The sequence below is a fragment of the Schistocerca americana genome, chromosome 1 (assembly GCF_021461395.2).
Source record: "Schistocerca americana isolate TAMUIC-IGC-003095 chromosome 1, iqSchAmer2.1, whole genome shotgun sequence".
NCBI classification, from domain to species: domain Eukaryota; kingdom Metazoa; phylum Arthropoda; class Insecta; order Orthoptera; family Acrididae; genus Schistocerca; species Schistocerca americana.
The window spans coordinates 777,222,898-777,249,825 of record NC_060119.1 but is presented as its reverse complement, the minus strand read 5'-3'; the positions used below and the strand labels follow the sequence as shown (position 1 = coordinate 777,249,825).

The following is a 26,928-nucleotide window of genomic DNA, read 5'->3' as shown; positions in this document are numbered from 1 at the left end:
CGTTTAAAAATAGCAAATCACAGAATCATGGCTCAACAGGATCATTGTTGCCCGCTTGACGAAGCATGTGTGCAATTCATAAACGAATGCATAACGGCAGGAAAAGAGTCAACGAAGAAAAGCAATGCGCCTTTTCCCAAATTTTAAAGAGAAATTTCAAGATCTGAAAGATAAGGGTTTAGATTCCGTCGTATACGCCAAATAACGAGAACTCCAAGACTGCATTGTGTTAAGCGATAAGGGAAGCTGCTGAGACGACTCAGAATCCTGGCATTAGTTAGGAGATTTAACGGAGCGAAGACACTGAGTGAGAAATTAAAATTTATGAAACAGACAAGAAGTTTAATAGTTTGCTGCAGCAATCTTGTAGAATGAAAAAAGTAAAAGTATAAAAAATAGAAAGATGAAAATAAGAAAATTAAATATACCCCCGTGCTAGGCACATTGCCAGACCTAAGCCTGGATAAAATGTGACGGGATGTTGTTATTATGAAACAATCGGCTGGGCCTCTCCCACTGTTGTGGCTTCCTTTCACTGTCAAAAAACCCATAGCTAAAACATTTGTGGTCTGAAACGCAAACCTGCCGTCACTGATCGCGGAGCCCATCGTTGGAAAGCCCACGACACTACCACTCAGGTATATACAAGGTTGGACAAAAATATAGGAACACAGCGAGAAATACATGCTTCAACTTAAATGCAGATGCTAGCCAAGCTTGCAGGTTCCCTGTTGTATTTAACCGCGAACGGCAACTGTGCGATGTCCTCAATACGTTTTTTGTTGGTGCATATATGGTGTATACTTCCGTAACCAAGGTAGCCGAAGTGCCCGGTATTTCAAGAGACACGGTACTGTAAATTGAAACCGCTTATGGGGAAAGCGAAAAAACATCATTCTTTAGGTCAGAACACGGTCGAAAGTGTTTGTTCAGTTTATTTTATTTATTTAATCGTATGGAGATTTTATACAATATACAATTGATATATGGCAAATGATTTTATACAATATACATATGATATTAGACAAGATTAAACACCGAGCGAGGTGGCGCAGTGGTTCGACACTGGACTCACATTCGGGAGGACGACGGTTCAATCCCGCGTCCGGCCATCCTGATTTAGGTTTTCCGTGATTTCCCTAAATCACTCCAGGAAAATGACTGGATGGTTCCTCTGAAAGGGTACGGCCGACTTCCTTCCCCATCCTTCCCTAATCCGATGAGACCGATGACCACGCTGTCTGGTCTCCTTCCCCAAAACCAACCAACCAACCAACCAAGATTAAACCTTAAAGTCCGTGTTTTTCAACCAGTTAATTAAGCTGGGTGTGAGAGTGAACAAGTCATCGGGAATTCCAGAGTATGAATGAAGTGGACAGCATTGGACTAGATGTTCAATTGTCTGCTCTTCTTGATTACATTCACACATTGGTGAACTGATCCAGCCCCATTTGTACTTGAAGTACCTACAACAACCATGTCCAGTCCTTAACCTGTTGAGGTGGCACCAAAGGTTCCTCGGTAGGTCAAAGCCTTTTGGCTTCTTTGTGGCATCAAGGTGATGAGCTCTTGTTCCCAATGTTTTTGTTGACCATTCATGCTTCCAGCTTTCGTTTAGATCAAAACCATTCGCGATGAGTTGTCCTGCAGTAACACTTGCTGGTCTTTTTGATCACAATCGTTGCTATGGCGGATGACAGAATTCCTGGTGCAGTTGTAGAGAGGGTGATGCAGAGATTTTCTTGTCCTCCCTCAGTAGAGTTTGTTTTCGCCTTAAGTGAGGTGGAGATATGTGACTCAGTACAGGTAACCAGTGGCATGGGGTTGATTTGATGGAACCAGTAATGCAGTGCATTGTGTCGTTAAGTTTTGTGTCTACCTTCTTCACATGTACACTTTCCAACCAGACAGGTGCACAGTACTCGGCAGCAGAGTACACAAGACTGACGCCAGTTAAACGCAGACAGTCAGCAGGGGTTCCCCAGGTGGTACCACTGAGCTTATGTAGTATGTTGTTGCTTGCAGCAACTTTTTGAGAAAGCTTGGTGATGTGCTCTTTGTAGCTCAGAGTTCTATCTAGAATGATTCCGAGATATTTTGGGAAAGGGTTGTACCTCAACATTTGTCCATTGAGCAGAACTCTTGGTTTGTAGTTCGCAGCACGATTCGCTAGATGGAAACAAGAGACTTCAGGTTTAGATGTGCTTGGGACCAATCTCCAGGTCTTAAAGAAAGTTGACATCTTCTCCAGATCCTCCGTAAGAATTCGTTCACCATCTGCGAAATTACTGCTCTGTGCTACCAGTGCGATGTCATTAGCATAGATGAATTTAGTTGATATTGTGGTTGGTAAATCACTAACGTATAAATTGAATAGTGATGGGACTAAAACATAGTGATCATGACTGACGATCATTGAAGAGGAATGCGACGAAAAGTAACAGGACAACAGCCTCAACAGTCACTGGAGAACTAAGTGTCCCACTTGCTAACCTTGTCAACACCTAAACATCACGAAGGAAGCTCCATAAACAGGGAAGTTCAGAGCGAGTTGGAATTCCAAAACAACTCATCAGTGATTCAAATGCCGCTGGAAAACGTGGTGCCGAAGCCATTTAAACCTGGGCTATGGACATATGAATTTGGACATTTTTCTCTTTCACATTGTTTTCAACTTCTGTCCGAGTTTATGTCCCAAGACTGAAACATGGCGGGGGTTCAGTAATGCTTTGGGCAACCATTTAATGGTATTCTATGGGCCCCATGCTTACTGTGGAGATTGGAATTACTGCCAAGCTTATGTGACCGTTTTGGCTGATCAAACCCTTCACAGGTACAGTGTTTGTTACCCAGTGGTAACCCTGAGTTCAAGACGAAAAGGACCCTGTTCACACAGCGCGCTTCGTGGAGGACTTGTATTCCCCTATCCACCATAAACAACAGAACTCATTATTACTGAGCATTTGTAGTCTACTTTGGGGAGAAGGTGCTTGGTCGTCATCCACCTCCATCATCATCAAATGGAAACTTTTTGATCACCCCTTATACATTTGTACTTGTGCCACGTCTTTGGAATAACATGGCGGGTCAGTTATGTTCTCACCACGCACGTATGGAGAATGTTTGATTCTGTTATTAGACATGGCACTCAGAGATCTTGTAAACTTGGGTCAGAATTGTAATCTCATCCTCTACTTCTTTGTGATGTATTATCGCGCTATACTATACAGGCTGGTCCATTGACCGTGACTGGGCCAAATATCTCACGAAATAAGCGTCAAACGAAAAAACTACAAAGAACGAAACTTGTCTAGCTTGAAGGGAGAAACCAGATGGCGCTATGGTTGGCCCGCTAGATGGCGCTGCCGTAGGTCAAACGGGTATCAAATGCGTTTATATAAATAGGAACCCCCATTTTATTACATATTCGTGTAGTACGTAAAGAAATATGGATGTTTTAGTTGGACCACTTTTTTCGCCTTGTGATAGGTGGCGCTGTAATAGTCATAAACATATGGCTCACAATTTTAGACGAACAGTTGGTAAAAGGTGATACATGTACCTTTGTGAACTTATCATTTCTGAGAATGCATGCTGTTACAGTGTGATTACCTGTAAATACCACATTAATGCAATAAATGCTCGAAATGATGTCCGTCAACCTCAATGCATTCGGCAATATGTGTAACGACATTCCTCTCAACAGCGAGTAGTTCGCCTTCCTTGATGTTCGCACATGCACTGACAATGCGCTGACGCATGTTGTCAGGCGTTGTCGGTGGATCACGATAGCAAATATCCTTCAGCTTTCCCACAGAAAGAAATCCGGGGGCGCCAGATCCGGTGAACGGGCGGGCCATGGTATGGTGCTTCGACGACCAATCCACCTGTCATGAAATATACTATTCAATACCGCTTCAACCGCACGCGAGCTATGTGTCGGACATCCATCATGTTGGAAGTACATCGCCATTCTGTCATGCAATGAAACGTCTTGTAGTAACGTCGATATCACATTACGTAGGAAATCAGATACATTGCATCGTTTAGATTGCCATAGATAAAATGGGGGCCAATTATCCTTCCTCCCATAATGCCGCGCCATACATTAACCCGCCGAAGTCGCTGATGTTTCACTTGTCGCAGCAATCGTGGATTTTCCGTTGTCCAGTAGTGCACATTATGCCGGTTTATGTTACCGCTGTTGGTGAATGACGTTTCGCGTGCAAAAAATCTGTCATCGTCCCGTAATTTCTCTAGTGCCCAGTGGCAGAACTGTACACGACGTTCAAAGTCATCGCCATGCAATTCCTGGTGCATAGCAATACGGTACGGATGCAATCGATGTTGATGTAGCATTCTCAACACCGACGTTTCTGAGATTCCTGATTCTCGCGCAATTTGTCTGCTACTGATGTGCGGATTAGCCGCGACAGCAGCTAAAACACCTACTTGGGCATCATCATTTGTTGCAGGTCGTGGTTGACGTTTCACACGTGACTGAACACTTCCTCTTCCTTAAATAACGTAACTATCCGGCGAACGGTCCGGATATTTGGATGATGTCGTCCAGAATACCTAGCAGCATACATAGCAGCCCGCCCGGTTGGCCGTGTGGTCTAACGCACGGCTTTCCGGGCGGGAAGGAGCGCCGGTTCCCAGCACGAATCCACCCGGCGGATTTGTGTCGAGGTCCGGTGAGCCGGCCAGTCTGTGGATGGTTTTTAGGCGGTTTCTCATCAGCATCGGCGAATGCGGGCTAGTTCCCCTTATTCCGCTTCAGCTATACTATGTCGGCGATTGCTGCGCAAATAAGTTCTCCACGTACGCGTACACTACCACCACTCTACCACGCAAACATAGGTGTTACACTCGTCTGGTGTGAGACGTTTCCCGTGGAGTCCACCGGTGGCCGAACCGCACAATAACTCTGAAAGAGTGGTTCTGTGTGGGGCGGCGGAGGGGTGAAGTGGACTGCGGTAGTCGTCGTGGGGTTGCGGACCACTGCGGCTGCGGCGGGGACGGAGCCTCTCCGTCGTTTCTAGGTCCCCGGTTAACATAACATACATACCACACGCTCGTTGGGCATTTTGATCACAACAGCCATACATCAACACGATATCGACCTTTTCCGCAATTGGTAAATGATCCATTTTAACACGGGTAATGTATCACGAAGCAAATACCGTCCGCACTGGCGGAATGTTACGTGATACCACGTACTTATACGTTTGTGACTATTACAGCGCCATTCTGTCACAAAGCGAAAAAAGTGGTCCAACTAAAAGATATTTCATTATGTACTACACGAATATGTAATAAAAAATGGGGCTTCCTATTTAAAAATAACGCAGTTGATATCTGTTTGACCTATGGCAGCGCCATCAAGCGGGCCAACCATAGCGCCATCTGGTTTCCCTCTTCAAGCTAGACGAGTTTCGTTCTTTGTAGTTTTTTCGTTTGATGCTTATTTCGTGAGACTTTTGGCTTAGTCACTATCAATAGACCACCCTGTATAATGCGGTCACTAGATATTGTCACAGCTGTTCGATATTAAATTTTTTGGCTGTGGTTCATGGAGCCATATTGAAGAATTATACTATCATATTTTTATACTCTTCACAGTCTAGCAATGTAAAGGTAATTCTGACATCAATCTCCGTTCGATTTTAATACAGGTAACATAAGACTATTCTATTCAGAAGATTCTGTAGTATTTTAACAAACTAATATTTTACATTTTAATGTATTATCATAAGCTTCATCTTCAATTAAAAAAGACAGGTCATATGGTACAGTGCTCGCTGGTTTTATAGAAATATAGACCTCGTGGATATACCTAGACCTCAGTCTCCAAATCATTCAGATTTTACTTAGACCTCGGTCTACGTTTCATATGGACCATGAGCTGCTTTATTTATGACCTGTATATAATCTCTCTAATAATTAACCATCTGGCAGTTGTGTTTTAATGAATATCCAGTGAATAACTTAATTAGTTTTATTGCTGTGTTTGATCATGACGTTCATTCCTTTGGTCATTCACTGACTTCTTCAAAAATGTTTTAACAGAAATTAATCATATAACTTTACTATTTGTTTACAATATTCCAATAAGAATTTAGAAGGCATGGGTTTATACATTTCTAATTTATTCCCAATATACAATTACCTGTAGACTTTCCTATCATCCAAATAATACCTGCACCTAGGGGTATTATTTACACAGACGATAACATACTCTCTTTTATCACACATTTATGTAGGAGAGTACACAAGTATGTCAATTTGTCTAACTTGTGTTACCCTGACTAAAACAGAGACGGACTTACATGTTGGTAAATGGTTCAAACGGCTCTAAGCACTATGGGACTTAACACCTGAGGTCATCAGTCCCCTAGACTTAGAACCACTTAAGCCTAACTAACCTAAGGATATCACACACATCCATGCCCGAGGCAGGATTCGAACCTACGACCGCAGCAGCAGCGCGGTTCCGGACTGAAGCGCCTAGAACCGCTCGGCCACATCGGCCGGCAGACGAAATTACATGTTGGAACGTTTATATTATGATCGACTCAGCATACATTTACACTAAATTCCATATGTCTCATTAACGTTTGTTAATATTATTTATACCAGCATGTATATAACGATCGCCTACTGCAACATTCACTGCTTTATGCAGTATTATGTTATTCTTAACATGTGTCAGTAATGTACAAATTATACATCCACTATTATACAGACAGTCATATTGATTAATGTATGATGGTCCTTGTACCATATATAGAGAAAGATGTAGCTTTTTGGGCTTTGGTTGAAAATTATGCCTAAATATTGTACTGCTTACATACTTGCCTTTCACCTACTTAGTACCTCAGATAAATATCATACTGATGTTAGAACACGTGATCCATGTTTGACAAGCGTCCATGCTTAATTCTTTGCTACACGTCTGTTTGTTCCATTATATTTCAATATATATTCAAAATCAATGGCACTGGTACTTATTTATTACTATGTGTGTTACTCCCATCCTTATCAACCCAAATTTTCATAAAGAATACGTGCATAACAGGGCATCATCACTTGTCACCTCAGTCACATATCTTAAAGGATAGTCAACTTTGTTTTTTGTTATGATTATTCCTATATAACTGTCACTACACATGTAGACATCGGGCTAAATGCTACTTCAACTTTAAAGGACTCTGAACTATATCAGCATTGTATGTCAAATTGTCGATAATATGACATCCTCGAGCTCTCTTAATGCTGTGAATCCTAACCTTGTTACATGGACTTTCACATCTAGCATTATGTGACATTGGGCTACTTGCTGCTAATTATGGATTGTTGGCATTACCTTGCAAAAATGTAAGCCGAGGATGGCTTGCCATGAAGGGCAACAAAACGGGATGTAAAATACCGTGGACGTATCCTATGTTGTAAGAGTGCCGCGGATGACAATCAAAGGGGTACTGCTATGAAAAGAAATGGCACCCCAGACCTGTTTGTCGGACCGTGTGGTGGGCGACAGTCAGGCTGGTATCCCACCACTGTCCAGGGCTTCTCCGGACGTGTCTCCGCTATCGGGACTCAATTCTAAGCGGAACTCGTAACTTAAGACAATTCTTCTCCAGTCAATGAGGCTCCAGGTCGAAGACGTATCTGGAGACGCCCCAGACAGCAGTTGGATACCAACCTGACAGTCACTCGCTATATACCCCGACATCCAAGGGAAATGGTCTGGGGTGCCATTTCAGCTCCTGGTAGGGTTCCTCTGGTTGTCATCCACGGTACCCTTGGAGCACAGCGATACGTCGACGATTTTCCATGTTCCGTTTTGTTGCCCTTCATGGTATGCCACCCTGGCCTTACAGTCAGCAAGTTAGTGCCCGCCTGCGCACAGCGAGAGTTTCTGTGGCTTGTCGTCTTGTTTTCAAAACCCAACCTTGGCCAACAAGGCCGCCGAATCTCTCCCCAGTTGAGAATTTTTAGATTATGGGCAGAGCCCTACAGCCATCTTGATTTTGACGGCCTAATGCGCCAATTATACAGAATTTGACAGGATGTCCCTCAGGACACCCAACAACCTTTTCAATTAAGGCCAGGCTGAGTAACTGCCATGCCAGAGGTGGACCAACGCGTTATTGACTATCTGAATTTGTGAAGCTCTTTCCCCTTGAATAAATCATCCAATTTTTGTCAAATTGTAATCATTCATTCAATCTGTATATTGAGCTAGCAGTAAAGGAATCAAAAGAAAAATTCGGAGTAGGTATTAAATTCCATGGAGAAGAAATAAAAACTTTAAGTTTCCCCGATGACATTGTAATTCTGTCAGAGACAGCAAAGGACTTGGAAGAGTAGCTGAACGGAATGGACAGCGTCTTAAAAGGAGGATATCAGATGTACATCAACAAAAGCAAAACGAGGATAATGGAATGTAGTCGAATTAAGTCGGGTGATGCTGACGGAATTAGATTAGGAAATGAGACACTTAAAGTAGTAAAGGAGTTTTGCTGTTTGGAGAGCAAAATAACTGATGATGGTCGAAGTAGAGAGGGTATGAAATGTAGACTGGCAATGACATGGAAAGCGTTTCTGAAGAAGAGAAATTTGTTAACATCGAGTCTAGATTTAAGTGTCAGGAAGTCGTTTCTTAAAGTATTTGTATGGAGTGTAGCCATGTATGGAAGTGAAACATGGACGATAAATAGTTTGGAGAAGAAGAGAATAGAAGCATTCGAAATGAGGTGCTACAGAAGAATGCTGAAGATTAGATGGGTAGATCACATAACTAGTGAGGAGGTATTGAATAGAATTGGGGAGAAGAGGAGTTTGTGGCACAACTTGACGAGAAGAGACCGGTTGGTAGGACATGTTCTGAAGCATCAAGGGATCACAAATTTAGAATTGGAGGGCAACGTGGAGGGTAAAAATCGTAGACGGAGACCAAGAGATGAATACACTAAGCAGATTCAGAAGGATGTAGGTTGCAGTAGGTACTGGGAGATGAAGAAGTTTGCACAGGATAGAGTTTCATGGAGAGCTGCATCAAACCAGTCTCAGGACTGAAGACCACAACAACAACAACAACAATCATTTATTTGTCTGTACATGTAGATCACATCTTCCGATTTCCGTCGAATTAGGATAATTTCTCCGATATACGTTCTAATTTTTTTTTTTACCTTAGATCTTACGATTTGTTTCCGACATATGTGGCTGGCAAGCTGATTGCTGTGTAGGCTGGTATTATTTACAGTCTTTATTAGTTGTTTAATAAGAATAACTTTCTCATTATTACGAGAGTTTTTTCTTACTGAAGCTTTATTTTGCATACTATTTCTTAGAACACTGAACTAAAAGCCACGGAATGTTTCTGAACGGTTTCAAAAATAGTTCAAATGGCTCTGAGCACTATGGGACTTAACTGCTGTGGTCATCAGTCCCCTAGAACTTAGAGCTACTTAAACCTAACTAACCTAAGGACATCACACACATCCATGCCCGAGGCAGGATTCGAACCTGCGACCTTAGCGGTCACGCGGTTCCAGACTGTAGCGCCTAGAACCGCACGGCCACTCCGGCCGGCTACGGTTTCTAAGAGTTCTCTTACTGTGGGACAAATTACTATAGTGTTTTTTACGCTTCCATGTTTTTGTCTCTTCTGTAATTCTAATGATGAAGATTTATACTTCGTCAAACAGTGGCATTTGTAATAGCTACGTTATGTTATTTCTAATATATTCATACAGCTTCGTGTGGCACTTAGTGAGCCGTGCTGCAGCTCACGTTGGTGCCGTTGCTAGGTTGGCATCGTTTAGCTGGTACAGCTACGGTTGTCGTCTCCTTCGTGTGTTCATTGGCGCCACTCCGTTTGCGAGCGTTGTCTGTCCGCTAGAGGCAGCAGAAGCAGTTATCGATATCTGAAAACGGTGGTACTATCTGTGCGGCGACGTTGTGGTGTTTCCCCGTCGTGTGAGTCGGCAGTTCGGTTGGGGACGGACGAGCGGCCAGGTCCGCGCAGCGCGAGGACACGCCGGGACCACAGGCAGCACGCATGCACTGCCGGATGGAAGGGCCGTAGTCACGACGGGTACAACCTCGTTGTCAACCGGACCCAGGAAGTTTAAGTTGAGTGGGCCTTAATTCAAGTAGTGGAACCTCCACCATTGTGAGATCTCGCCATTTGCTCGCATGTTGCTGCTCGCAGTGTCGCCGAGACGAATAGCAGCGAGTGGAGCGTTTTTGGAAGGCGAACCTAATTAGCCTTCGTCCACTTCTTATTATTAATTGTTGCATTCTATATGTTATTATTTGTGAAGTTCAACCAGTGATATTTTTCCTGCCTGGTGGCTGCTAACGCCCCAGTTACCTGCCCTGGAGCTTAGTGTATGTTACGGCAGTGTACTTTTCCTCGCCTTGCCGCTGCTATCCAGTAAGGCGTGTAGTTCGACAGCTTCCTTGATTTGTGGGGTGGGTGGTGTTTTTTTCTTTTTTTTCCTACTCTGGTAGTAGTGGTTCCTTCTGCTTCCGGATGCTCTAAACACAGGAGTCTGAAGACGTAGTGCTGACCGCCGGTTCCGGCTAGGGTGTGTATTCCATCGTTGCTTTGGTCATCGCACGTTAGGTAGATTCGGCAAATAATTATTGGTCATCCGTTTAAACTGGCACTAGTCTGAGTTACCATCTCGTGAAATGAATGCAACTCTTGGCTGCCTGTCTCATCGCTTGTGAAGTTTTGAGGGACTTTCCGAAGTCGATCCTTGGAGCAACGTCTGCGCCCCCCCCCCTTTCTCTTCTAGGTTTAGTCAGATCTGATGATTTTCTTTTTTTAAAAAAAAATTTATTGAAGATCTTTAACTGGTTCTTAAAGGGTTGCTAGTCAGGCCTTCAGCCGTGAAACAGTTTTTAAAATGTTACTATTGGAGTCTTCAGCCGAAAAGTAGTTTGAATTTGTTGTCATTAAGGCCATCAGCCGTGGAACACTTAATAATTTATTGTCACCTTTTATATGTTGTTATTTCCAAATAAAGTGCACGTGACTGAAAAATAAACTAACCAACAGTAATTGATTACGGCCACGTCCACAACCGCAACCCAATCCTCCTTTCCTTGGTACCAGATCACACTTAGGTAACTGATTTTAATTGAACATACTTTTGTATGTTAGTCGCTCATTCAAAAAAAATTTATTTTTTACTATACTTCTTCAAAAACATGACATATATAGTTCGTACGCTACTGCCGTTTCCAACGTAGTTACAGACCGCTGTGTATCACTTGGGAAACTAATTTTAATTATACAGTTTTGGGTGTTATCCATTCATTCAAATTATTAGTACACACATTGCTAAAGTTTGTTAATACCGCTGTTGTTTCTGCTATGATGGACAACTACCAATAGTGCCACGTGGTGGAACTTTCTTCCTTATAAGCCCCGACGCATGGCGTCGGTTAGACTTCTGTCCGCTACGATATGGGCACTTCCTTGTTTGCAGATGCTGTGTGTCATGAGCAACATATGATGTTTACGTTACATGTGGAGCTTGCTTAATAATAGATTTACACAGTATATACGAAAGTCTCGTACGACGGAGTCAACAGCATCCGTTTGTTCTGGTGCTACGTCTTTGGAATAACGTAGCGTATCAGTTAGGATCTCACTTGTGATGCAGATTCCAGAGCCTGTGCTGGCACTGGTGTGAACGGTGCAAGTGCCAAACGCGCCACCGCACCGTGCCAAAACACCGGTGCTACGGCACTGTCCGTGCCACGATGCCTACCTATTCATTGTACTCGTATAAAAACGTTTGTGCTTCATGTACTAACAAAGAAAGGAATTACACATACATATACCGTAATTTGTATTAATATTTACGTGCGAAATACTTCAAAATAACCCTCAAATAAGTTTTCCATTCACATTCAAGAGCAGTAATTTTTTCCCCCTGTATTCGCTGATTGTTTTTGCTGTTGGTCAAAATTTGATCAGCTTTCGAAAACACACGTTTGGCACGGACGGATGTTGCTACTACACACAATTTGCGGACAGCTAAATAGTAAAGGCCGGGATAACGAAGCTTTCTTCCCAACCACCATTTTAAGGGATCTGCCTGCCTAGCTATTAAGAGGTCTTCCAGATGCCTGTAATAAAAAGATAAAGATAAACATTATTTCTCTAATCTGAGTGTTTAATAATCGAGTTCGTGTTTTAGTAGAATGACACTCTGAATATTTTAAAGTGATTGAAATGATAGCAGCAATAAAAGTATACGTAGTTTGCTTACCGTTTACTTCTACAATTGCTTGAGATCTAGGTGTTGAAATTTGTGGTTGCTGAAATCTACTATGTCCTCATTGTAGGTAGCCCACGGTGAAAACTCGTCTAGTTCATCTTCATCAGCAACTGTGTCTGTAGCAACAGGACTTCCAGTTCCCCGCGAATTCTCTTCCGGATGGGATCTTAAAATTGGGTCTGCTACATCGGCGATTACATGTTCTTTGATCTTCCCAGGATGAAGAAGATCTTAAAACATGCTTTCTTTCTTGAACCTATGATCCAAGAATGTGTACCCATGTACCTTATAAGTACATCATCACTTAGAAAGCAGTAAGGTGTCAACAGATGTAAGAAGATGATATGATATGTAGCTTACAGTTATTGTCATTGCTTAAATTTACTATCTCTGGCAAGTGCACAGACGGTCTGGCTTGTGAATGTATTTTGGCGCAAATACATGGCTCACATGTAAACATTTGTGTTAAACATTGATTTGCTGTGATTTATGTGAACGATGTTAACATTTGCAACAGCTCACGTAATTTACATCATTTCACGGTGTACAGAGCTTCGCACTCGTTTGATGTTATTGTATTTCCACAGTGAAAAGCCTTTATCTTGACAATGACATGTATAAATCTCGTAAGATTTTAAAGTCTCAATGGGCTGAAGTAAAATGTAAGCGATGGATTATTTTCATCATTTGTGTAATATACTGCTGTCTCCATGACAAGTTTGTACAGTTATGTATGTACACCCTGCGCCTCACTTTAGTATTCTTTTAGCTTTAGCAGTACCATTTGAAGATGGCCCAAAGGCCGAAATAGCAATTGTGAAATAAATAATTTCTACAGTCAACGGCGAATATGATGTTATTAAAAAATACATCAGATCAGTAATCACACTGACCTCTACCTGCCACAGCTCTATTCCTACTGTTCATCCCACCTCTCCGATGTGGCTGTCCGCCAAATGGATAACTGCATCAGTCAGCATGACACCTCCACTATGACTGATTGTAAGACCTGGGTAAAACCATGTTGGAACCATTTACGCACACAGACGTACAGCACCACCATTGCTTTTAACGATTAAATCATTATTTCAGATGACCATTGTACCTTCTCGTGGCCGGCTTCCGCTACAGGTAGCATCTTTGCCATACTTTGCTGTCGGCCACCAAGTTTGGTGTCACCTTCGCCGCTCGGTTCGCTTTTGATGTAGGTCGTCGCTTCTGCTATGGTACTCTATAACAGATTCTAAACGACATTTAAGCAAATTTTTATAATAACATACGATCAATACCCAACACATATCGTTAGTACAGCTGCTGCGTCTACAAGTTAAGATGACGGAACTCCCTTGACGACAACTAAAACATACCAAATGTTTCTTTGAGCCGTCACAACTTAGAAGAGCGTAGACGGGAATTTCAAATGTACAGAGTATCTTTATCTCTCATACAGTGTTAAATTGTTGTTTGTGATTTACAGTTACTGTAAATAAGTAACATATCGTGATGCATTATTTCTGTGTTTTAACAGGATTGTATTTTATCTGTATTTGTCGTAAATTAACGTTTCTGTCGAATTTTCTTAGTGAGCATACCCTGAAAAACGTTTCAGAGAAACAATAAAATGAAGAGGATCAGTAAGCTTAGTGCAAAGTTTTTTGTTTACTATTCTCTAAAATATTGCACCAAGTAGAAGTTATTTTTTTACTGTTCTGTAAAATATTCCACCAGGCGTAATGCAGCCCCCTTATATTAACAGTTCTCGGACAAGGAGTGAATTGGTTGCTATTCGTAAGCAGCTAGAAATCTTTCTGACTACTGTCAAGTGATTAGAAGCTGCTGCGAATGGTTGTGTTGTGGGAGTTACAGAGAGTTGCGTACCAGAAATATCAAAAGTACCTGAAGCATTGCCGGCCGGAGTGACCGAGTGGTTCTAGGCGCTGCAGTCTGGAACCACGCGACCGCCACGATCGCACGTTCGAATCCTGCCTCGGACATGGATGTGTGTGTTGTCCTTAGGTTAGTTAGGTTTAATTAGTTATAAGTTCTAGGGGACTGATGACCTCAGAAGTTAAGTCCCATAGTGCTCAGAGCCATTTGAACCATTTTGAACCTCAAGCATTGTCCTCTCCTGCAGATACCGTCTCTCCTACAGGAAATGCATCATCACTCATCCACTTGACTGTGAGCGGCGTGTCAGCGTTAGGTCTAGGAGCCCTGTACAAGGGAGAGGATCAGGGAAAGCTCAGAACGTTGCACCTATTCCCCTGACCAACAGGTTCGAGGAGTTGTCTTCCATTGAAACCTAAACTTAGCCAGTGACACTAGCTTCACTTGTTGGGAATCCTGCTGTATTCCGTGTCAAGGGGCAGCAAACACAGCAGAGGTACGGGTCTATTGATGGCTGGCAGTCCAAACGTACGGCGAATAATGGTACCGCTAAGGAAAATTGCAGCGAGGGATGTGGGCAGGAACACCAGGTACACCCTGTGTGTACGCCGGGGGCCTCATTCAGCATGTCGAAGAGGCAGTTCTAGCAGTTATTAAGGTAACAGTGTGCAACCAACGCAGAATGTAGTGCACGTTGGAACAAACAATGCCTGTCGTCAGGGCTCCGAGCTCATACTTGAAAAATCTCTAGCAACTAACGGAGAAGGTTGAGAATACCGGCATTACTCAAAGAGATTCGACAAAGCACACAGTCTGCAGCATGAACCCCAGAACAGATATTGGCCCCCTGGTTCTGAATCTAGTGGAAGACTTTAATTAGATACTCCGAACGTTCTGTGACTTTCTAGACTTGCGCCATAGGCTTGAGAGTTGTAAAAAGGCAGCTATCCAGGTAGCTGACTGCGTGTGGGGTGCACACAAGGTTTTTTGTTTTTTGTTTTTTGTTTTTTTATTAGGTGACGTTTCATCCAAACTAGATAACAGTAGCTGTAGGAAACCAGTAGTATCAGTGGAAGATCCAAAGAACCACCCCCCCCCCCCCTATTAAAATCCTAGTGATTAACTGTTGAAGAATTCGCAAAAAAGTACCAGAGTTTGAGGCGTTCCGGAAAAGCATCGAAGCTCACAGAGCACTAGCCACTGAAAGCTGATTGAAACCTAAACCTGAAGTGGGAAATGGTAGTGGTATGTTTGTCGTACTAGACAAGAAAATCAGAACCACTGAGACAGAAATTGAAGCTGCAAGTGAGATTGTTTGGGGAAGACTCAGTATCAAGGGTGAGCGTAAGATTATGATACGATCCTGCTATCGACCAAAATTTCAGAGACAACCTCAATTCGTTTGTGCGTAAGTTCCCTAATCACACTGTAGTGACTGGAGGAGACTTCAATCAAGCAATAAGCGGTTGGTATAACTATAGTTTTGTTAGTGGTGAGCGTAACAAGACACACTGTGAAAATTGCGAAATGCCCTCTCTGAAAACTACCTAGAACAGACAGTCCAGAACCCTACTCATGATGGAAATATATTACATCTAAATGCATCAAACAGATGTGACCTCTTTGAGGATGTCCACATCTATACTGGTTTCACCATGAGGCAATTGTAGCAGCAATAAATACCAAAGTACAAAAGGCAACTGAGACAAGTAGAAGGATTTGTCTGTTCAGCAAATTATACAAAGAAGCATTAGTCTCATATCTTAACGAGGAAGTTAAAACTTTTAGCTCAGTACTGGAGCATGTAGAGGAACTATGGCTCAAGTCTAAACGCATAGCTGACCATGCAGTGGATAAATATGTACCCAGTAGAACAGCTCATGACAGAAGAGATCCTCTATGGTATACAGCCATTGTAAATAAACTTCTAAAGAAACAGAAACCGTAGGGCTGTACATAGAGAGATATTGGATGATTATTTGGTAGTCGAGATAGCAATGCCTGAAGACATCAATGACCACTGTAGTAGTATATTGTCGAAACATCATTCACAAAACCCAAAGAAATTCTGGTCGAAAGTAAAGGCTGTTAGTGGCATCAAAGTTAGTGTCCAGTCCCTAGGGAACGAGACAGGAGGCGAAACTGAGGGTAGCAGAGCTACAGTAGAAATGCTAAACTCAGTTTTCAAATGTTCCTGTACAAAGGAAAACCAAGCAGTATTGCACCAATTTTATCCTCGCATCAGCGAAAAGCTGAGCAAAATATATGTTTTATCAGTGGTATTGAGAAACAGTCGAAATCTCTAAAATTGAACAAAGTTCCTGGTCCCGATATAGTCCCTATCCGATTCTATACCCAATTAGCGGATGACTATATCGTATATCCCTCGAACGAAAAACGGTATCCAGTAGTTAGAAGAAAGCACAGTTTTAAGTCCTTCGTTAAGATATGAGACTAATGCTTCTTTTTATAGTTTGCTGAACATATAAATCTTTCTACTTGTCTCAGTTGTCTACACGAATGGTACTAGAAATGATCCACAAAACTACTGTCCAATATCCTTGATCCATTTACTGCAAGAACTTAGAACATATCCTGAGCTCAAATATAATGAGGTATCTCGAACAGGGCGACCTTCTCTATGCCATCCAGCGTGGATTTCGAAACTCAAATCGCACTTTTCTCACATGACATCCCGAAAGCAGTCACGTAGAGAAAGTATTTCCCGATTTCCGAAACGCAACACGATATTTTGGATGGAGAGTGCCGGAGTGGCTGTGCGGTTCTAGGCGCTACAGTCTGGAACCGCGCGACCGCTACGGTCGCAGGTTCGAATCCTGCCTCGGGCATGGATGTGTGTGATGTCCTTAGGTTAGTTAGGTTTAAGTAGTTCTAAGTTCTAGGGGATTGATGACCTCAGATGTTAAGTCCCATAGTGCTCAGAGCCTTTTGAACCATTTTGATCGACAGGAGTGTTCAAATGTGTGCGAAATCTTATGGGACTTAACTGCCAAGGTCATTAGTCTCTAAGCTTACACACTGCTTAACCTAAATTATCCTAAGGACAAACACACAGACCCATGCCCGAGGGAGGACTCGAACCTCCGCCGGGACCAGCCGCACAGTCCATGCATGACTGCAGCGCCAGACCGCTCGGCTAATCCCGCGCGGCGATCGACAGGTGTAAAAGTCTGATGGTTATACAATGCCTTCATCTTAAAAATACAGTGTCCTTCCGACATACATGCAGCTGTAATCGTTAGTGGCAGTGTCTGTTCCTTCAAACATGCCTACATGTCTAAAGGACACTATAACCGTCAGTGGTGTACCCATGCCTCGACGGCCTAAAATGCCGATGTAGGCTAATATTTGTCTCCCTGTTCGGGAACCACCAATTGTGCGAGCATAAACATTGTGACTACGTGACGTATGGAAATTTTGATTGGTCCTGGAGCCATGCTCGGATAGTCGAAGTTGTTCGGGTTACCGCTAGTGATAAACGGGAAATCCGAGTTCGAGCTCCGGTCCGGCACAAATTTTCTTGTGTCAGAAACAGCTGACATCAGTGCATGCGAATCTATTTCGTAGATGTAGAAATAACTTCGAGTGTACACCAGAGCATTGTGTTGGCTTCCTTGCTGTTCGTGTTGTACATTAATGAGCTTGCGGACAATATCGATTGTAATCTCGGACTTTTCGCAGATGATGCAGTCATCTATAATGAAGTGCAGTCAGAGCGAAGTTGCACAGTTGTACAATCCGAACTCGATAAGATTTCAAAGCGGTGCAAAGATTGGCAACTTGCTTTAAATGATCAGAAGTGTAAAATTGTGCACTTCAAAAAACGAAATAACATAGTATTCTGTGAATATATTATCAGTGAGTCATAGTTGGAATCTGTAAACTTTTACAAATACCTGTGTGTAGCACTTAGTAGGGGGCATGAAATCGAACGGGCGCCTAGGCTCAGTTGTGGGTAAACCAGGTGGCAGACTTTGGTTTATCAGTAGAATACTGGGAAATGAAGTCAATCTACAGAGGAGATTGCTTAGCTTACATATCAATCGTGCAAACCGTCCAAGAGTACTGCTCAAGTGTGTAGAACCCGTACCAAATAGGAGTAAATGGGATATAGAACTTATATAGAGAAGGGCAACACTAATGGCAAAAGTTTTGTTTGGTCCGTGGTGGACTGTCACAGAGATGTCGAAAGAACTGAGTTAGCACACTCTTTAGGGTAGATGGAAACTGTCCCGAGAAAGTCTGCTAATTTCAAGAACCGGTTTTAAATGACGACTCAACAATGGTTCTTCCCGTACTCCATACGTGAATGGAACGGGATAACGCCCTATTAACTGGTGCAATGAGGCATGCCCTCTTCCATGCACTCCATAGTGGTTCGCTGAATACATATCTCAATGCAGATGTAGCGTTCGAATGAAAACTCAAAATTCTCCTGGAATCAGTCATTAGTAACGCCTTACGTCTAGTACAAGGATGTAAATACTCGCTAAAATCTGTTTGAAACCCACGTTCGTTTGTTCTGACGACCATCTGCATCTACATGATTACTCTGCAATCCACAATTCAGTGTCTGGCACAGGGTTCATCGAACTATTTTCAAGCTACTTCGATACCGTTCCACTCTCGAACAGCGCGCGGGAAAAACGAACACTTAAATCTTTCCGTGTGAGCTCTGATTTCTCCTATTATTATGATCATCATTTCTCCCTATGTAGGTGGGCACCAACAAAGTATTTTCACACTCTTGGGAGAAAGTGTGTGACTGAAATTTCATGAGAAGCTCCTGCCGCAACGAAAAATGTCTTTGTTGTAATGATTGCCACCTCAATTCGTGTATCATATCCATGGTGCTCTCTCCCCTATTTTGCGACAATACAAAACAATCTGAACTTCTTTGAACTTTCCTCGATGTCCTCCGTAAATCCTGTATGGTGCGAATCCCACACTGCACAGCAATACTCCAGAAGAGAGCAGACAAGCGTAATGTAAGCAGTTTCTGTGGAAGAACTACAAATTTATATGTGCTCGGAGGTTCAGATCTTTGGTGTTCTTGCTGAAGACCACAGAACAATGTCGATTCTGACATTTACCTATAACGAGAGCTATATATTTCATATAACGAAATGTTTTGTTATAAGCTGGGCTAAAAAGAAAAAAGAACAAGAAACTATGATAGAAATTTAGCTACACAAATAATTATTTTAAACAGTCAAGCATGCCAGGTGCACAAGAAATTTTTCTAAAAGTGAAAAACAGAATGAGAGTTATAAGAGGGTCGTTCAATAAGTAATGCCCCACATTTTTTTTTCTCAGAACATATTGTTTCTCAAGAGCCAGAATATGGTGGCAGTATATATCAACATGTCTTGGTGGTGGTGGTTGTAGTAAGTTCCTATGGGACCAAACTGCTGAGGTCATCGGTCCCTAGGCTTACACACTACTTAATCTAACTTAAACTAACTGACGCTAAGGACAACACACACACCCATGCCCGAGGGAGGACTCGAACCTCCGACGGGGGGAGCCGCGCGAATTGTGCCGAGGCGTCCAAAACCTCGCGGTTACTCCGCGCGGCAACATGTCTTGTCCATGTCCTATTTTTCTACGTAGTCTCTATCATGTTCTATAGCCGTACACCAACGTTGTGGAAGAGCATGTATTCCCTGCTGGTAAAAGCTTTTGTCCTGTAGGCGTAGCCATATTTTCACTGCATGACTGACACTCTCGTCATATTCAAAGTGTGTTCCCCGTAGAGAATCTACGGGTGGATGAGGCAATGATGTCAAACCCAATTTGGTGATGTGTTCCCGTGTTCTCAGACTTATGTGTGGGCGTGCATTATCGTGTTGGAGCAAGATTTCTGCTGGATTCTTGTCCGATCGAACACGCCGGAAACGTTCACGTATGCCTCTGAATTGATGGTTGACCCTCTTGGCATCACCGACAACTGTAAGGCCAATTGTCGAGTTGTGATGCGCCGGTCGACACGAATAATGGCATCCGCGCGATTCACCATGTCTGGAGTAGTGGCTGTGACAGGACGTACAGAGCGTGATTGATCATGGAGCTCTGTTTCTGCATTTCCTGAGGCTGTAACTTTCTGTACCCATCGCCCAACTGTACTCCTATGAACTTCAGCATCGCCATACACTGCATACAAACGTTTATGGATGTTCACCACGGTTTCTTTTTCTGCACACGGGAATTCAATAACAGCAAGCTGCTAGTAACGTGAGTCGTATGCAGACGCCATTTTGGTACTGTACTACGGCTCTGCCGTCTACCAAAACTTCGCCGGTGCACAGAAAAAACATCAAATGTGAAGCACCAACAAGGACGTTTGTCTATGTGGGGCATTACTCATTGAATGACCCTCCTATTATTACATTCTTATGTAGATGCAAAAATAATTTTCAATTATTACTGATTTGGTATGCAGTTACGTAACTCGGTCGTTACCATAAGAGGTCGTTTCTCGACTGATGGTGTAAAATTGTCAGTAGGGGACTAGTACCAGTACAAGGACACTGATTTACGTGTTCTTTCACCTTTGACCTTAAAGAAGTACAGTTTAAAGTCACCCTTGTGACATGTGCCAGGGTCACATCTACAGGACCATTTAACGACTTAAAAATGGTGGGAAAGACAAAATGACCTCAAACTGGCATGTATTGAGGTCACTTGTCGTGACGTGTCCACCTACACATCTGGAGCACTGCCAGTAGAGCAACTTTATGGCTTAGTAATAGGGGGAAAAACAAGGTCACTTCAAACTGGCATATATTGAACTCGTCTGTTATAACATGTGTTCACTCACGCTCCTAGGGCACTTGTATGAAAATAACAGCTGGAAATTGAAAAACCTTGGGAAATTAAAAACATGGCTTTCTATTCTTTGGTTGTATGAACCCATCCTGCATGGTTGCCAAATTTCCAGTGGCATGTATCAAGGTCAATTTCATGTCTAAAAAATTATGGGAAATGAGAAAACTGACTAGCTGTTAGCTGGGTATATGAGTCCAGTCTGCATGGTTGTCATATCTACTGTGACAGTGGTCAAGGTCAATTGTGCGGCTTAAAAATGGCGGGATGAACAAAAAACAGGTGGGTCAGGCATTGTCCACCTGGTTGGTTCGTTGTTTTTTTTTGGGGGGGGGGGGGGGGGGGGGGGAATGAAGACAGCCATATTTATCCTTCCAGAAATCTCTGGCCAATTGTGTGGCTCAAAAATTACAGGAAAAATACAATAGGTGGGTGGGACATTTTCTTATGTCATATTAGACTGAATTACCTCAATTAATTTAATTTGTAACCCGTAATTGATATCAGACAATTTAACACTACAGTTGATGAAATATTTGCAATTCTGGTTTCATAGATTGCTTCAAAGTATTTTGGCCACTGCGATTTTCTGCAAGAACTCCAATGTAAATGCTAAAGGTTGTGCTGAATAATTCAGACACTGTCGGAAGAGTGGGAAATTTTAGTGACTGGAGAGAGAGAGACCACAAAGGGAGTACCACTAGGTTCAATTTTGGGTCCACTCCCTCTTCTTCTATATGTGGGTGACTTTCCAATTGACTTCCAACAAACAGAACTGGTACTTTTTGGAGATTATACTAGTGTTGAGGTAGGTCTCATTAGAGGATAAGTTACAGAAGATATGGTAATTGATTTTTGCAAAGAATTATGAAGTGGTTCTCAGAAAATGGAATCTTCCTAAATTTTGAAAAAACGCACTATATTCAGTTCTGTACAACAAATAGAGTGATACCAACAACTGATGTAGTACATGAGTAGGTATCAGTAAATAGAGTGAAATGTTCCAAATTTTTGGGTGTACAGATAAAAACCTAAACTGGAAGGAGCTTATTACTGAGCTTCTGAAACAATTAAGCGCAGCTACTTTTGCTCTTCATATAATTGCTAAACATGAAAACAATCGCACACAACTGCTCTCTCGACGAAAGATACGTATCCAAATACTGGAAAATTTCACAGGTCACACCAATATTCAAGAAAGGCAATAGGAGTAATCCCCTAAATTACAGGCCCATATCATTAACGTCGATATGCATCAGGATTTTGGAACATATATTATGTTCGAAAATAATGAATTACCTCGAAGGGAACGGTCTATTGACACATATTCAACATGGATTTAGAAAACATCGTTCTTGTAAAAGATAACTGGCTCTTTAATCGCACGAAATGTTGAGTGCTATTGACAAAGGATTTAATTGATTCCACAGTTCTAGATTTCCAGATGGCTTTTGACACTATACCTCACAAGCGCCTTGTAATCAGATTGCGAGCTCATGGAATAGTGTCTCAGTTATGTGACTGGATTCGTGTTTTCCTGTCAGAGTGGTCACAGTTCGTAGTAACTGACGGGAGGTGGCGGAGTAAAACAAAAGTGATTTCTGGCATTCCTTAACTAAGAGAACTTAACTCCGCCCGAATAGGCCATGAAGGCATAATGGTACCGACCGGCCGCCGTGCCATCCTCACCCACTGGCGTCACTAGAAGCGGATATGGAAAGGGGGGAGGGGGGCATGTGGTCAGCACACCGCTCTCCCGGCCGTATGTCAGTTCATGAGACCGGAACCGCTATTTCTCCATCAAGTACCTCCTCGGTTTACCTCACAAGAACTGAGTGCACCCCGCTTGCCAACAGCGCTCGGCAGACCGGGTGGTCACCCATCCGCGTTCTAACCCAGTTCGACAGCGCTAAATAAAATGTAAATGTCGTATGACTTGGGCCTCCCGTCGGGTAGACCGTTCGCCGGGTGCAAGTCTTTCTATTTGACGCCACTTCGGTGACATGCGCGTCGATGGGGATGAAACGGAGACGATTAGGACAACACAACACCCAGACCCTGAGCGGAGAAAATCTCCGACCCAGCTGGGAATCGCGCTGACCACTCAGCTATCGGGGACGGACTCGACCGCGCTTAACTTCGGTGATATGACGGGAACCGGTGTTACCACTGCGGCATGTTCCTTAACTGTACCAACGATTTTCTAGACAACCTGAGCATTCGTCTTAGGTTGTTTACAGATGATTCTGTCGTTTATCATCTAGCAATATCATCAGAATATCAAAACCAACTGCAAACACTTTAGAAAAGATATCTCTATTTTGCGAAAATTGGCAACTGACACCGGCTACACGATAAATCAATCAGTCTAAAAGCCGTAAATTCAACTAAATATCTTGGAATTACAATTACGAACAACTTAAATTGAAAGAACACATAGAAAATGTTGTAGGGAAGACGAACGGAAGACTGCGTTTTATTGGCAGAACACTTAGAAGAAGGAACAGATCTACTAATGCGACTGCCTACACTACGCTTGTCCGTCCTCTTTTAGAGTACTGCCGTGCGGTGTGGGATCCTTACCAGATAGCAGTGACTGAGTATATCTAGAAATAAGCACGTTTTGTAGTATCGATAAATAGGGGAGAGAGTACCACGGACATGATACAAGATTTGGGATGGACATCATTAAAAGAAAGGCATTTGTCTTTGCGGCGGGATCTTCTCACGAAATTTCGCTCACCAACTTTCTCCTTCGAATATGAAAATATACATAGGGAGAAATGATCATCATAATAAAATAAGGGAAATCAGAGCTGCGCGCTGTTCGACAGTAGAATAATAGAGAATTATTGTGAAGGTGGTTCGATGAACTCTGTTGGGCACTTAAGTGTGATTTGCAGAGTATCCATGTAGACGTACATGTAGATTCAACCTCCTGACGTATTTCGCATATTTCCACTCAGTAACATCTAATGGAATCATTTTCTGTGGTAATTCATTAGTCAGAAAGAAAGTTTTGATTGCACAAAAGTGAGCAGTAAAGACAATACATGGTGTTCACCCACAAACATTATATAGGTACCTCTTCAAGGAACTAGGCAGCTAATGAAATTCGTCATAAGTAATCCATCACAATTTGAGAAGAACAGTGATGTCCATGCCTTCAATACTATAGGGGAAAATGACATTTATTGCCCATTGTTAAAGCTGTCAGTGGCTGAGAAAGTGGTCCAATATGGAGCAAAAAAATCTTTGATAATTTTCCCAGTAACATAAAATGTCTTACAGGTAGCAAAGCAAGTTTTAAATCTGACTTAAAATCATTTGTCCTGGACAACTCTTTTCAATCCATGGACGATTTTATATTTAAAAAGTGGTAGCCAGTAAAAAATTCTTCTTTTTAAATGTAATTGCACGAGTAGGACTAAAATAATAATGTATTCATTAATTGTTCTAATCAGAATCGACAGCAGACCAACACCGACAACGATAGTTCAGGTATACATGCCGACGTCGCAAGCTGAAGATGAACAGATAGAGAAAGTGTATGAGGATATTGAAAGGGTAATGCAGTATGTAAAGGGGGATGAAAATCTAATAGTCATGGGCGACTGGAATGCAGTTGTAGGGGAAGGAGTAGAAGAAAAGGTTACAGGAGAATACGGGCTTGGGACAAGGAATGAAAGAGGAGAAAGACTAATTGAGTTCTGTAACAAGTTTCAGTTAGTAATAGCGAATACCCTGTTCAAGAATCACAAGAGGAGGAGGTATACTTGGAAAAGGCTGGGAGATACGGGAATATTTCAATTAGATTACATCATGGTCAGACAGAGATTCCGAAATCAGATACTGGATTGTAAGGCGTACCCAGGAGCAGATATAGACTCAGATCACAATATAGTAGTGATGAAGAGTAGGCTGAAGTTCAAGACATTAGTCAGGAAGAATCAATACGCAAAGAAGTGGGATACGGAAGTACTATGGAATGACGAGATACGTTTGAAGTTCTCTAACGCTATAGATACAGCAATAAGGAATAGCGCAGTAGGCAGTACAGTTGAAGAGGAATGGACATCTCTAAAAAGGGCCATCACAGAAGTTGGGAAGGAAAACATAGGTACAAAGAAGGTAGCTGCGAAGAAACCATGGGTAACAGAAGAAATACTTCAGTTGATTGATGAAAGGAGGAAGTACAAACATGATCCGGGAAAATCAGGAATACAGAACTACAAGTCGCTGAGGAATGAAATAAATAGGAAGTGCAGGGAAGCTAAGACGAAATGGCTGCAGGAAAAATGTGAAGACATCGAAAAAGATATGATTGTCGGAAGGACAGACTCAGCATACAAGAAAGTCAAAACAACCTTTGGTGACATTAAAAGCAACGGTGGTAACATTAAGAGTGCAACGGGAATTCCACTGTTAAATGCAGAGGAGAGAGCAGATAGGTGGGAAGAATACATTTGTCTGATGTGATAGAAGAAGAAACAGGAGTCGATTTAGAAGAGATAGGGGATCCAGTATTAGAATCGGAATTTAAAAGAGCTTTGGAGGACTTACGGTCAAATAAGGCAGAAGGGATAGATAACATTCCATCAGAATTTCTAAAATCATTGGGGGGAAGTGGCAACAAAACGACTATTCACGTTGGTGTGTAGAATATATGAGTCTGGCGATATACCATCTGACTTTCGGAAAAGCATCATCCACACAATTCCGAAGACGGCAAGAGCTGACAAGTGCGAGAATTATCGCACAATCAGCTTAATAGCTCATGCATCGAAGCTGCTTGCAAGAATAATATACAGAAGAATGGAAAAGAAAATTGAGAATGCGCTAGGTGACGATCGGTTTGGCTTTAGGAAAAGTAAAGGGACGAGAGAGGCAATTCTGACGTTACGGTTAATAATGGAAGCAAGGCTAAAGAAAAATCAAGACACTTTCATAGAATTTGTCGACCTGGAGAAAGCGTTCGACAATATAAAATGGTGCAAGCTGTTCGAGATTCTGAAAAAAGTAGGGGGAAGCTATAGGGAGAGACGTGTCATATACAATATGTACAACAACCAAGACGGAATAATAAGAGTGGACGATCAAGAACGAAGTGCTCGTTATAAGATTGGTGTAAGACAAGGCTGTAGCCTTTCGCCCCTACTCTTCAATCTGTACATCGAGGAAGCAATGATGCAAATAAAGGGTGTTTCAAAAATGACCGGTATATTTGAAACGGCAATAAAAACGAAACGAGCAGCGATAGAAATACACCGTTTTTTGCAATATGCTTGGGACAACAGTACATTTTCAGGCGGACAAACTTTCGAAATTACAGTAGTTACAATTTTCAACAACAGATGGCGCTGCAAGCGATGTGAAAGATATAGAAGACAACGCAGTCTGTGGGTGCGCCATTCTGTACGTCGTCTTTCTGCTGTAAGCGTGTGCTGTTCACAACGTGCAAGTGTGCTGTGGACAGCATGGTTTATTCCTTAGAACAGAGGATTTTTCTGGTGTTGGAATTCCACCGCCTAGAACACAGTGTTGTTGCAACAAGACGAAGTTTTCAACGGAGGTTTAATGTAACCAAAGGACCGAAAAGCGATACAATAAAGGATCTGTTTGAAAAATGTCAACGGACTGTGAACGTGGCGGATGAACGTGCTGGAAAGGTAGGGCGACCGAGTACGGCAACCACAGAGGGCAACGCGCAGCTAGTGCAGCAGGTGATCCAACAGCGACCTCGGGTTTCCGTTCGCCGTGTTGCAGCTGCGGTCCAAATGACGCCAACGTCCACGTATCGTCTCATGCGCCAGAGTTTACACCTCTATCCATACAAAATTCAAACGCGGCAACCCCTCAGCGCCGCTACCATTGCTGCACGAGA

The 26,928-nt window shown here is 42.6% G+C and overlaps 1 protein-coding gene across 1 annotated transcript in view; it reads left to right on the top strand.

Moving 5' to 3' along the window:
• LOC124612261 (peptidoglycan-recognition protein SD-like) overlaps positions 1–26,928 on the top strand; it is a 168,993-nt gene that overhangs the window by 4,323 nt on the left and 137,742 nt on the right. The gene's annotated exons all lie outside the window — the stretch shown is intronic.